At 37.4% G+C, this 12660-nt stretch overlaps 1 protein-coding gene across 2 annotated transcripts in view; it reads left to right on the top strand.

Annotated features, from left to right (window-relative positions):
• Positions 1 to 11364, top strand: part of si:dkey-246i14.3 (ephrin A4) — a 93814-nt gene extending 82450 nt beyond the window's left edge. For both annotated transcript variants that reach the window (XM_028794857.2, XM_028794856.2), the window contains exon 6: positions 9340 to 11364. The gene's annotated coding sequence lies outside the window, so the exon portion shown is untranslated. The remainder of the gene's footprint in view (positions 1 to 9339) is intronic.
• Positions 11365 to 12660: the final 1296 nt, after the last annotated feature.

Genomic DNA, 12660 nt, shown 5'->3' with positions numbered 1-12660 from the left:
GTTCTTACCAGGAAGTACTGTGGTACTTTTTATTAGTCTTGTAACTGTGGGTGGAAAGAAACAGAATAATTACCTCCTAATGCATTCACAGGCAGGAGAAAAGTGACCACAAAGTGTCAACCACCACACCACCACTATTGCCTTTAGTCCTCCCCCACACCTCCACCAAAGGAAAATCAAATAAACACACACTAACAGTGCTCACTGAATACTGGGTGTGGAAGGGATGATTCCTTGCAGCACAATGGGGTGTTTTTTCAGTTCCTTCTTTTTATAGCCATCTGCATTTTATAGCATTCAGAAGCTTGGCCATATGGTACTGGAAGAGAGACTGTAGTGAAACTACCTGTAATTGCCCAGGACACTGGATTTACAGGTTAGAGAGACAGTCGTGGTAGCACAGGACACAAGGCAGGAACCAGCTCTGAATGGGACACCAGTCCATAGCAGGGCCCATCTGAGCTCTCTCTGTGTCAGCTTTCACCTTTTCTGTGCAGTGTTGCCACTACAGTCCAGAAATCAGGATAATTATGCAGAATAAAATTAATTCTGTATCATTAAAATATATGCTAAGTTAAATATGCCAGGTATGTGAGTGTTGAGGGGTGAGTTTTTCCTATCAAAATAGGAATCCACAAATTGCTAGTGGCCCTTATATATGGAGTGATTGTAGACATAGCTGTAAATCTGAGACAAATGTGTATGGAATTGAATTGTTATGTAAACCTACAAGTTCAAATTTGATCACAATAAGTTATCATCTCTCTAATTTCTAACCCGCTTATTTGTGTCAGGGTCACTGGAAAGCACCCATCTGTGTCAGCCAATTGTGCCAGCCAATTATAGTGTACACAATTCACTCATAGTAAGCAACTGGCATATGTATGTTTTTATACAGTTAGTAAAACAGAACAGCTAAGTGTTACGAATAGGAGTCTCAGACGTAAGAAAAAGTGGTGAGGTCATGTCAGCATGGTCTCCTGAGGTTCCATCCACAAAAGACATAGAATGGCTGAACATTTAAAGGCATAGGGCACAAATGATGACCTTAACAGAAATTAAATAAAAAATTAAAAGTAATAGTTGAAAATTAAAAAAAAAACACAACAAAACAAAAAATTCCTGGGTGTAATATAACTAAATAAAGAACATATCTTTAAACTGTTGAACATAAACCAAAAAAGAGTTACTCAGCTCAACTCTCATTATTTAGGTACTACATTTTCTAACCATGTTTAACTAATGCAATCTTTCCACATGTAAGAAACCCAATCTGTAGACCAGTGCTTCCCAACCTCAGTCCTGGAGACCACTGTGGCTGCAGGTTTTTGTTCCAATCAGCTTCTGTTTTTAATTGGACTTCTGTGCTAATTAAGTGAACTGTTATTTTCCAAGTTCTGTGGTTTGGGAACAATATAGAAATTAGAAAAATAAGTTTGGTAAAATAAAAAAAATATTAAAATGTACCAAGCAGTTACATGGGAATAATGTATTTTTTTTCTTTTTAACAATGTTTTCATCTTGATTTTCATTCTGCTTTTCCAGGTGTTCTAATTGTTTAATTAATCCATTATTTACTAATTAGTGGGTCTGACGCTAAAGTAGTTGCAGCCTTTGATTATTCAGTGTTGTTTTCCTGGGTGTCTGCTCTGCTAGGTTTTAATTGCCATTAATAAGGTACAACGAAGGGGGAAAACTGCACAGAGAAAGGGCAAAATACAGTATAATGAAATCAACAAAAGAAAGTCAGTCAGTCATTTTCCAACCCGCTATATCCTAACACAGGGTCACGGGGGTCTGCTGGAGCCAATCCCAGCCAGCACAGGGCACAAGGCAGGAACAAACCCTGGGCAGGGCGCCAGCCCACCGCAGGACACACACACACACACACAGGACAATTTAGGATCGCCAATGCACCTAACCTGCATGTCTTTGGACTGTGGGAGGAAACCAGAGCACCCGAAGGAAACCCACGCAGACACGGGAAGAACATGCAAACTCCACTAAAAAGAGTTAAGCATTTAAATCTATAGCAAAAGCAGAAATATTTCTTAATGTCATATAAATGTAAAAATCATGCTGGTGTGGTTTTCTGAATGTAGAATAAGAGAAAATAAATATCAGCTAATTAAATGAGATCAGTGTTATCTGGTGTTGTCACCGATTATGAAGTTGGATGGAACAAAAACCTGTAGCCACAATGGGTCCCTAGGACTGAGTTTGGGAAGCACTGCTGTAGACTATTAGATCTAAAAAAAAAGTATACCATTAATGTGGACAACAGAATTAAACTCACAAGAATTCTAGTATAATAACATTCAAATCAATCACTTCTGGCAGGTTTCTGAACCTTTAACTCCATCCATCCTAATGGAAAAAGCAGCTTGAAGTAATGTGGAAATGGATGGTAGTTTTATAATATATTTTGACATTCAAAGATACTTCCATCACATGGTTATTGGTAATGCCTTCACAGTTTAATATTGATTAGTCTTGGTTATATATTGCAGGGATAAACACAACACATCCTAGGAATCAGGCTATTGATGTTGTACACAATCAATAAATCAAACTGTCATTTGAGTTTGGGTCACAAGATTTGTATACAAATGCAGGCTATTTCTCAGATCAGAATGTAAACACAAAGGGATATTTAACATTTACATCCAGGAAACGCATATCAGAGCACAATTATGGCACTAAGGCGTCACATTTCAGCATGTATCCTGAAGTTATCCAAAGGATCCAGCATTTCAGGCTAAACGACTATCCATCCATTTTAAAACCCTCTCAAATCAGTTCAGTGTTGTGGAGGCTAGATTCTGTGCTTGCTGCATCAAGCATAAAATAATCACCAGCCCTGGCCAGGGTGCCAGGCATAGTCCTTGGATTTAGACTAGTAACCAGAAAATCCTTAAACAACAGCAACTGTCCATGCCCAAGGCCAAACATTTTAATGAGAAAAAAGAAAAAATCTGTTTAGATTCTGACAAATGTATTCCTGAATTATTACAGCTGCTTGTAAAAGAAACGTTTAGCTGTTGAGAGATGTGAAATCATTCATAGTTATTTGCTGTTGTAGTAAATGCTGACTTGTGTTTTGTGTTTTTATAATGTTTGGAACCAAAGCTGTCACTATGTAAAAAGGACAGAACAAATACTATGCTTGAAACACATTTGCAGATAAATTACATAAATAGACATGTTTTTGTTGGACAACTACTATTGTTATGAAATGGATAGCCTTCTGTTCCAGGAGAAACAGCAGCTTTTGTGTTTGTCAAGAACAACTTATGAACACTTTGAGATCATTTCAGTTTTTCTTTGTCCAGCACCTCCTAACTCACCAGTATGAGAAAACCCCCAAATATGATATACAGGTGATGCAGCCTGATGTTTTGTTATGTAAAATGTCAAGCTTTTGCTGGTTCCCCCTATTATTTTTGGCCATTTGTGGACCATTTTTGTGCAGGAAAGTACATCCTTGTGATAAGGAGTAAAGTAATAGTGTCTTCAGCAAAAATTATCAGAAAGATTTTACGTTATATATGTGCCATAACAGCCAACACCAGGAGTTCATCCCCTGATGAGATATACAGTAAATTGTTAAAGAATGAGAGATAGGTTGGAAGCAGGTACTGATTCAGCTCCTTGCTGCACCCACCACAAGATGAACAACCTCAGGATCCCAAATTAGGACTCAAGTGCACCTCAACACCATACTAGTTCGAATGGATTGGAACAGTGTGAGATTTTTTACAGTAGCTGGAGTGCCAATCCTGCTACCAGTCTCCAAATTTTTCCCTGCAAGTATCCACAAAACTACAAAAAGTGGAGTTTGGTTATATAGGTATATATAGGTATATGGAGTGTCGTTTTAATGCTATTTCAAGGTTGCGGAAAATATTTTTGACATCTTATTCTTTACCAGTGGTCATAGCCCTCTAAGAGTCACTCCCAGAAGGTTAAAAATGACAAAATTCAAAAATAAGCATGTTGGGGGTATTACTGTATTTTAGACAGAGGTGTGGAGTCAATATGCAAAACCTTGTGCAAGACACAAGATATTTCATCAATGCTAATGTGAATTATCAGACTACTTTTTAGCACCCTAACCTGTTTAAAGTTTGGGTTTAAAGGCTCTCAGAATGTCATTGTGGCTTTTTAATATTATGTATTAAAGAAGTTACAAACATTGAGTAACTTTAAACAAAAAAGCAAACGTACAAAATTAAAAAGAGGTTTTATTTTTAGCAATATGATAGAAGAAAAGAATAGTTTAATCGAATTAGTATATTGATATATGTGAAATTGTAAATTTTAAAACATTCTATTACAATTTACATTTAGTTGCAGTTGGTACATTTTTTCTGACTCCAGTAACGCAATAATTGCTTTCAAACGTTTTAGACTATTTCAAGATCAGTGATTACAAATTGAATTATGATCCTTTACTAGGGATCTAGCCCTCTGTACCCTCAATCAGAGAGTAAAAAAATGACAAATTTCTAACTCCAATTGAGAATATTTAGACTTTAAACATTTGAACTGAAGCACATATTTTAACATTTCAGATATATGATAGGGCGGCACGGTGGCGCAGTGGGTAGCGCTGCTGCCTCGCAGTTGGGAGATCTGGGGACCTGGGTTCGCTTCCCGGGTCCTCCCTGCGTGGAGTTTGCATGTTCTCCCCGTGTCTGCGTGGGTTTCCTCCGGGCGCTCCGGTTTCCTCCCACAGTCCAAAGACATGCTGGTTAGGTGGATTGGCGATTCTAAATTGGCCCTAGTGTGTGCTTGGTGTGTTTGTGTGTGTCCTGCGGTGGGTTGGCACCCTGCCCAGGATTGGTTCCCTGCCTTGTGCCCTGTGTTGGCTGGGATTGGCTCCAGCAGACCCCCGTGACCCTGTGTTCGGATTCAGCGGGTTGGAAAATGGATGGATGGATATATGATATAACTATTCTTGTTTATTATATACTTTTACCTCAGGAAATAAATTATTAAATTTCTTATGAACTCCACAAATTATGCTAATTCAGATTTTTTTCCTTTTTAAATGCAAACCTGCTCTATCGATAGAGCTCAAAAGGCCTGTCTAGAAATTTGTCTAGAATTAACCCAAGTTAAATTGCACATTTTGCATATAGTCAGTATTTAACACATATTTGTTGTATTTAGGTATTCTTGTCTGGGTAAAAGGAACTGGTATACATAATTCTACTGTCATTTTTTTATTATGTAAACTGGAATGTTATGAGTGTTTCACATATATAACTGAATGTTCTAAATGTCTAATCATTAGAGAATGGTTTGTCATTATTTTTATTTATTTTGCAGATGTCTTTATCTAAAGTGATTTGTAGAAAATTATCTAAAGTTAATAAATAGAACTTAGTTTTAAATTAGAAAACCAAATGCTTAGTACTACAATTAATTCCAAGGCTAATGAAAAGTAGCAATCTAACAAAACCTCCACTTCTTGACAGTTAATAAGATCAGCCCGCAGTCTCAAAATGCTTTGCAAAAGAGCATGTTTCTATGAAATGCTTACCACATTTATATTGGAGCTGCACCACTAAATCAAGAGCTTAAACTGCAACTCCCCATCCTAACCAGCCAAAGTTCACCAATATGTAAAGTGTTAATTCAACCTGAGCTGCAACAAAACTCTTACAATGCAAGAAAATATATATAAATATATACAGTATATATATATATATATATATATATATATATATATGCAGTATATATAATGGTAACAGCACACTGCGAATCCACTTGACTTGAGCATTCCTAGTTTTCATCCTCTTTTTCTGTACGTTTAGCATTCGTTTGCTCAGAGGTTGATGCGCTTGCTGCTTCCTTAGCAGCTCTTCTTTTCTCCACCCTAGTGGACTGTTTCTTCTTTCGACGGCATCTTTTCACGTTAAAACTGATTAAGTCAGTGTCCATCCATCCATTATCCAACCCACTATATCCTAACTACAGGGTCACAGGGGTCTGCTGGAGCCAATCCCAGCCAACACAGTGCACAAGGCAGGAAACAAACCCCGGGCAGGGCGCCAGCCCACCACAGGGTGCGCACACACACACACACACCCACACACCAAGCACACACTAGGGACAATTTAAGATCGCCAGTGCACCTAACCTGCATGTCTTTGGACTGTGGGAGGAAACCCGGAGCACCCGCAGACACGGGGAGAACATGCAAACTCCATGCAGGGAGGACCCGGGAAGCAAACCCAGGTCTCCTAACTGTGAGGCAGCAGCGCTACCCACTGCGCCACTGTGCCGTCCCTTAAGTCAGTGTTTGTGTTGCAATTACTTAGTACGTTTTCCTTAATTTGAATCAAGAATGATTTAAGATATAAAGAGGTAGGGGAAGTGACGGAAAAGGTGGTAGGGATGAGAACGGAGCCTGTATGCACGCACCGCACAGCCGCCCTGCTGGCGGCTGCCGAGAGTTGATTCTACAATAAAATAAAAATAAAAAGAAAAATAACCTTGGAGGTCAATCTTCACCCCGAAAGCAGATAGTAGACATCACATAGTATATGTGTACCTAACTTCAGGTCAATAGTTCAAGCGGTTTGCGAGCTACAGATGATTTAAAATCCTGGACAGACAAACAAACAACCACGGTAGCGTACTATATATAAAGATTTTTTTTTCTTTTTTTTGGTTTCTTGTAATGTTTAATTGACACCGAACTTTTATTCATAATCAAACTGCATAGTTTTTGCTGCAATGTGACCCACAAAATGTTATGAAAACTAACAAAAGCTTAACGAAAAGGCCAGTGCCAGGGAAAAAAATCAGTAGGTGGGCATCAGAAATCAGGGAGGCTGTGTAATTTTGGTTGAAATGGAGCCATTACAGCCACTCAAGTGACAATTTACTTTTGCTTTCAGTCCCAGTAAACACGGATGTTAACAACAAATACTACTAAAATTGGGTATTTTAAAAATCATTACATTTATATAATTAATTGACATTTGATTATTTTATTCAAACAAAATGTAATATGATTGTGTCTTTGACTTCCACCATCATTTACCTTTGCCTTAACAGATTCATAATTGTTCACAGTTATGTTAAATGTTAAGTTAAATATGCATATATGAAATGTCCACACCTATAGTAATTAGGAAACTCAATTCACTTTTTAAATAAAAACTACTGACTGAAAAGAAAAATAAAATAGAAATGAATGCACTTTACTCCATAACAGATACAGAAATGTTGAGAAATTGGTGCAAAACTACACAAGCTGCTGTTTTTAATCTTGCTTGTGAATGAGTGTTGAAGTCTGTGAACTGGACAGATGAACGCTCTGTGGGTGTTTTGCTTTTGGGATGAATTAGGGGTTAGTGTGGATTTTTCTGCCAAAGGTAGAAGCATGTCAGGTTTAATGAATAAGAGACCAACAAATTAAACTCAGTTGAAAAAGCCCATGAATTGAGATATAATGTGGTGGAAACCACAAACAAACACTTACAAAATGGCTTCATGGAAAGATGTGAAATAAACTGAACTACTAAAAACAAAAGCAAAGCTAGAAGTAAATTATATAAATGGGTTCACCAACTTGCAAAACCTCTATGTAACTACAAAATGTCCTGAAAAGGACATGAAATGTTCTATAAAATAATGTTAAAAAATTATTGAACAGTCCATATCACAAAGTCAATATCTTGTCGCTAACAAACTACAAATGTGTTTTAGCACTCAATTTATATAAGTGAATGTGTGCCAAAATTCTTTCATCCAAAATTATAAGGATGAGGTAGTGAAGTAGTGGGGGCCCGTTTGCCCCTTCGTGCTACAGAGTCTGTGTATATTGTAAGCACAACATGCTAATGATGTGTGTAAACCACAGAAGGAATATACAAGTAGCATCCAGAATTTTAACTCACATTCAAATGTGTCTGAACAAATACCTGTTCTTATTATAAAACATCTGAATCTCAGCTATGCGCTCGGATAGCAGTTTTATCCTTTCAAACAAACAACAGCAAAGAGAAACTACAATATAAAAAGCCCAAAAAATTTGTTTCGCTGTTTTGAAACAAATAGTAGCTCACAGTAAAAATCGACTAAGAGTTGAAAAGAGGGAACGTAGCAATAGAGTCGTCAAAAAGTCATTACCAGAGAGTTAAAACAATCAGGACCCATAACCATAAAAACAGAAAACAAAAACCTTAGCTGAAAGGAAGAAGAACAAAGCCAAAAAATGGTTAATCAAAAGATGATATAGTCCAACTCCAATTGGCTGAACATATCGTTAATGTAAATAAACTTTGTTGATTGCCTCCAAGGATTTCCAGAAATTCCTCGAAGTGACAAACCTCAGCCATCACATATGACCATGTCACATGTCATATGACACAGGTCACACAGTTAGCAACCAGCCTAGCAACCAGAAGAAGAAACTAGCATCATCCATGAAAATGAAAAATGGAGTCACAGTAAAACAAAATTAAATAAAATAAATAAACATTATCAAAATTAAATGTGCAAAATGAATCATTAATATTGTGAAATGTAGTGTCTAGACTACTTTAAATTTTTTATTGAAATGCCTGCTTTCATTTTTTCATTAGTTTCTTTATTTGGAATTACAACCTTGTGCCATCAATTGATCTGTCAATAATGCAGTGTTTGTGTTTTTGTGGTCTAACTGCCCATTTACTGCAGAGTCACACTTTCTTCATTAGGAAACTACAGTTGTAGGTACCTGCTTCAAGTAATTCAAAGTTTATTTGAGGGTTGTTTACCTGTTTTTTGACATTGGTTAATCTCCCCTTCATTAGAAATTTATTGAAGAGCATCTTTTGAATATTTCAGAAATAATTGTACATCCAAACATTTTGCAGAAATTTAAATGAAGATTAAGGAACATTTCAGCAGTTACATGCCTTAGGTAAATGCATAGAAAATCTCAAATGAGATTAAATGCGTCTCTTTCTTACCACTAGGAATATGTTTCCTCCAAGCCAGGAGGTGCTGAGAATTTTGTGTTGCCATACTATTAATTTCAAAGTGACGACTGCTAAAGTGAAAATGGAAAAACATTTTAATTGGGCTTGAAAAGCACACACAAGTATTACTTGATTTAAATTTTAAGAAAGCACATACATTTATGTCACTGTTTTACCTCCTGATTAGTCTCAGTGAATGAGAGTAATGGATAAAGAGGGATTGGTTATAAAAGAACTTGTACAATGTGAGATTTTAAGAAACTAGGAAATACTCTGTGAGCTTGCCTTTGTTCTGAAGAGGTCATGCTGCCTATTAAAGAATGATTTTTCACATTCCTCTCTTTTGTCTTTGTTGCAGGTGTTTCCAGCTGGCCTTCTGCCTTAACAGATCTGTGCACGGCAGTAAATTGCACTATTTTCTTTCCATCCTTCACCCTAGAGTGATGTTTCTTTTTCATGACACTATTGCAGCAGTGTGGTGTACTCCTGAGCACTAGCCAACAAGTGAGCTAACATTTTACTCACTGTCACCGGAAGTTGACAGAAAGCCCGAAAATATAAATTAAGCTGATGCTTAGAGGCTTTCTGTCCTGTCCTATTAATTTTGTATGGTATGAGGATTGGAAACACACCACTACAGCCCACCTCAGTTGGACAGTTTTCATTTGAATCAGTCTTTCCTTCAACAGAATCATTTTCAACCTCATCTACTATTTTGTTTGGATGTAGGGCATCAAAAATGAAATGCTGATAAAAGGAGGCTTCAGAATGATGAATTTAATATCATCACGCTTGCATAGCCATTAGTAGTCTTTATTTAAACTACTTCGCAAATGTAAATACCGATTAGCAGTGTCTGGAGTGAAACTGAATTTTAGGATGTTACTTCATTCCATGCCAGCCCAAAAGATGACAGAGCTGCTCCACTTCGGAGTAGTTCTGTAGATGTGGAATCAGCACTCGTCCAGCTTGTTTTATAACCCCTCCTCAACCTTGTAGTGAGCCTCGAATGAAGGCAACATTAGGGATATTAGCATTAACTCATAAAACAAAGTGTTTACAAAAGAATTTAAATGGTCCTACTTTTAAAGATTAATGTTTAATTTGAAAATGTTTAAACTGCAAAAAGCAAAATCACAACTATGACCTGACACCGGTTTTGTGACCATTTAGGAACAGCCCCTGAAAATCTAAAAAAATAATATTATGGTTTATTATAATGTGCCTGCATTCTTTATTGTAAAAGCAAGGCTTTTGGGCAGTCCACAGGTGGCTCAAACTCATATCCTGTTCATTCAGATCATTGTTCCAGTCACTTTATACATCTTTTTTAATTTGTAAGACTCAGAGCTCTTAATTGCTTCCGTTTGTTTAACCAGCTCCCAATTAACAATGAATTTACACCTCTCTGTATTTAGTTTAGAACTTAGAAATACTAATTTACCTAAGACCACAAAATATTAAGATGATATTCTCAAAAAATAAAATCTATAATATTTGAACTGTCTAATGTGGCAGAATGAGAGCACTAAAAAGTCTTAGAATTGAATAACAAGTTTTCTTAACAGCAACAACTTGCTACTAATTAGAAAACTAGCAAAAAACTGCTGGCTTCAAGGAAAGGATTTTAAGACCCCTACAGTAGAGGCTGGATTTGCCTGATCACTGGATCAAAGCAGACCCCCTCAAACTATCGGCCCCCATTTAGTACAAACGTCAGTGCACTTCTGTGAGCAGAAGATGCTAACCCCTGTATGCTTAGGATCAGCCTCCTTGCCACCATCTCAAAAAAACTGCCTTTCATTTTTGAGATGATGAAAGTGTTTAGGGGCATTTCTACAACTGATTGATAAGACCTGTCCAGGGCAAGTCTTTAAAAGGGTCTCACATTTAGGCCTTTGAAATGCAATGCATGTATAGCGCCCTGTGGCTGTCTATAACCATCCATGCCTGCTCACAGCCATTTGCAGGGCTGATTGTGAGATAAGCACAGTGCTGTATGGCCTCTAAGCATATGGGCGTAGTAAGAAGAAGCACAGTTACAAAAGAGACAAAGGGCTCACAAATCCTACGTTTGCCTTGTTAGCAGGTGTAAAACCTAAACCTGAATCTCCAGGTCCAGAAACAATTAGTTAAAACAATTTTATTTTATTGAATTGTAATCGTTTTTACATTTTAGTAAAGATGGATCATTATCTTCTGTGAGGATGTTTTATTCTTTCTGTCTCCTGTGGGGTAGAAGAAGGCTTTGGAATAAAGAGATAATTGCTGCTCCCAGGCACTCCGTCATCCTTTCTGTTGTTTATACAAGGTGTATTTTGTATATTAATCCATACAAAAGAATGAATCAATAAAAAAATGAAATGCTTGCCTATTGTATCTTTACATTTTTCCTCACAACAGATATTGGCTAGTCCTTCCAGCCATTTTGGAAAGTGCTTAACTCCAGTTTTTAGTGTCACTTAAAGTTGTAGTCTGTCCAAGCAGCATAATTAGGTGGAATGGTGAAAGGTGGGAATTTCTACACCACTGTCAAGCATTAACCTAGCATGTACATCTTTACGATGCAGCAGAATACTTTGAGAACGCAAAGGGTACATGAAAACCCTATATAGACAGGCCAGGAATGAAACCCATTCCCTTGATGCTGCTAGACAGTAGCACTGACCACTGTGCCGCCACACTCATACAGGACCACAAAATGCAATCAAGAAGAACTTTGCAAAAACAAAAAGAAAGCAGTGGCCTGAGCATCCATCCAAATAGAGTAACTCTTTAATAATTAATGGCATGCACAACAAAATACTTTACAGAAACAACAAGACTGCAGTACAGAATGAAATTGAAAAACTCATGAGTTCAATAAAATTAAAAAAAAAAACTATTACAAGTTGAAACAAGAAATCAGTGTCAGTGGACACTAAAGTTTGCACAGAATATAAAAGGAAATGAAAAATTGGTCCATGCACTAGTATTACCATCTAAAAAGTAAAGGAGCTTTTAATTATGTCCGTCCACAAGAGAGTCTGCCCTTATTAGCCTCCCTAATTCTTCATCACTTTCTGAGGTTCGCCTTTCAGCTTTGCAATTTGAGAAAAGCTATTAATTTATTTCATATAGAGGCAGGATTGTTCCAGATATAATCAGTAGTTTTAGGGGCTCCACAGAGAGACCCCCTGAGGTGTGGGTGTGGGGCGTCTTTATTTGAAAGCAGAGCCATCTGTGTTCTGTGTAGGCTTATAATTAGAGCTGAATTCTCAGTACTGCAGGGAGTGTCTGTGAAGTCTGTCAAGACAGCCATCCTGAAACACTTGAAAGAGTCATTTTCCCTGCAGGGCATACCAGGTGTCTAAAGTGCCCTGGGTTTCTGGCCTTAAGGCTACACCACCTTGCTTTTAGTTAGTTTTCTTACCTGGGTGAAACTCGCTGCCTCCCATCAGCCAGTTGTATGTATTCAACCAGACACCGGTAGATTATTTTCAAAGCTCTGCTTTACATTTGTCATTAATTTAGCAATTAAAAACTAACAGTGTCATTTTCAGCTTCCTCGTTACATCTGAAACCTGAAAACTTACCCAATTAATCTAGTTATAGGGTTTCATGGAACTGGAGCCTATCCAAGCAGCAATAGGAGTAAGACATGAACCTGCCTTGAACGGAGCACTTGTCCATTACCGGA

This window comes from Erpetoichthys calabaricus, chromosome 2 (assembly GCF_900747795.2).
Source record: "Erpetoichthys calabaricus chromosome 2, fErpCal1.3, whole genome shotgun sequence".
Lineage (NCBI taxonomy): Eukaryota > Metazoa > Chordata > Cladistia > Polypteriformes > Polypteridae > Erpetoichthys > Erpetoichthys calabaricus.
The sequence above is the reverse complement of the archived record's forward strand: the minus strand, read 5'-3'. Positions and strand labels throughout refer to the sequence as shown.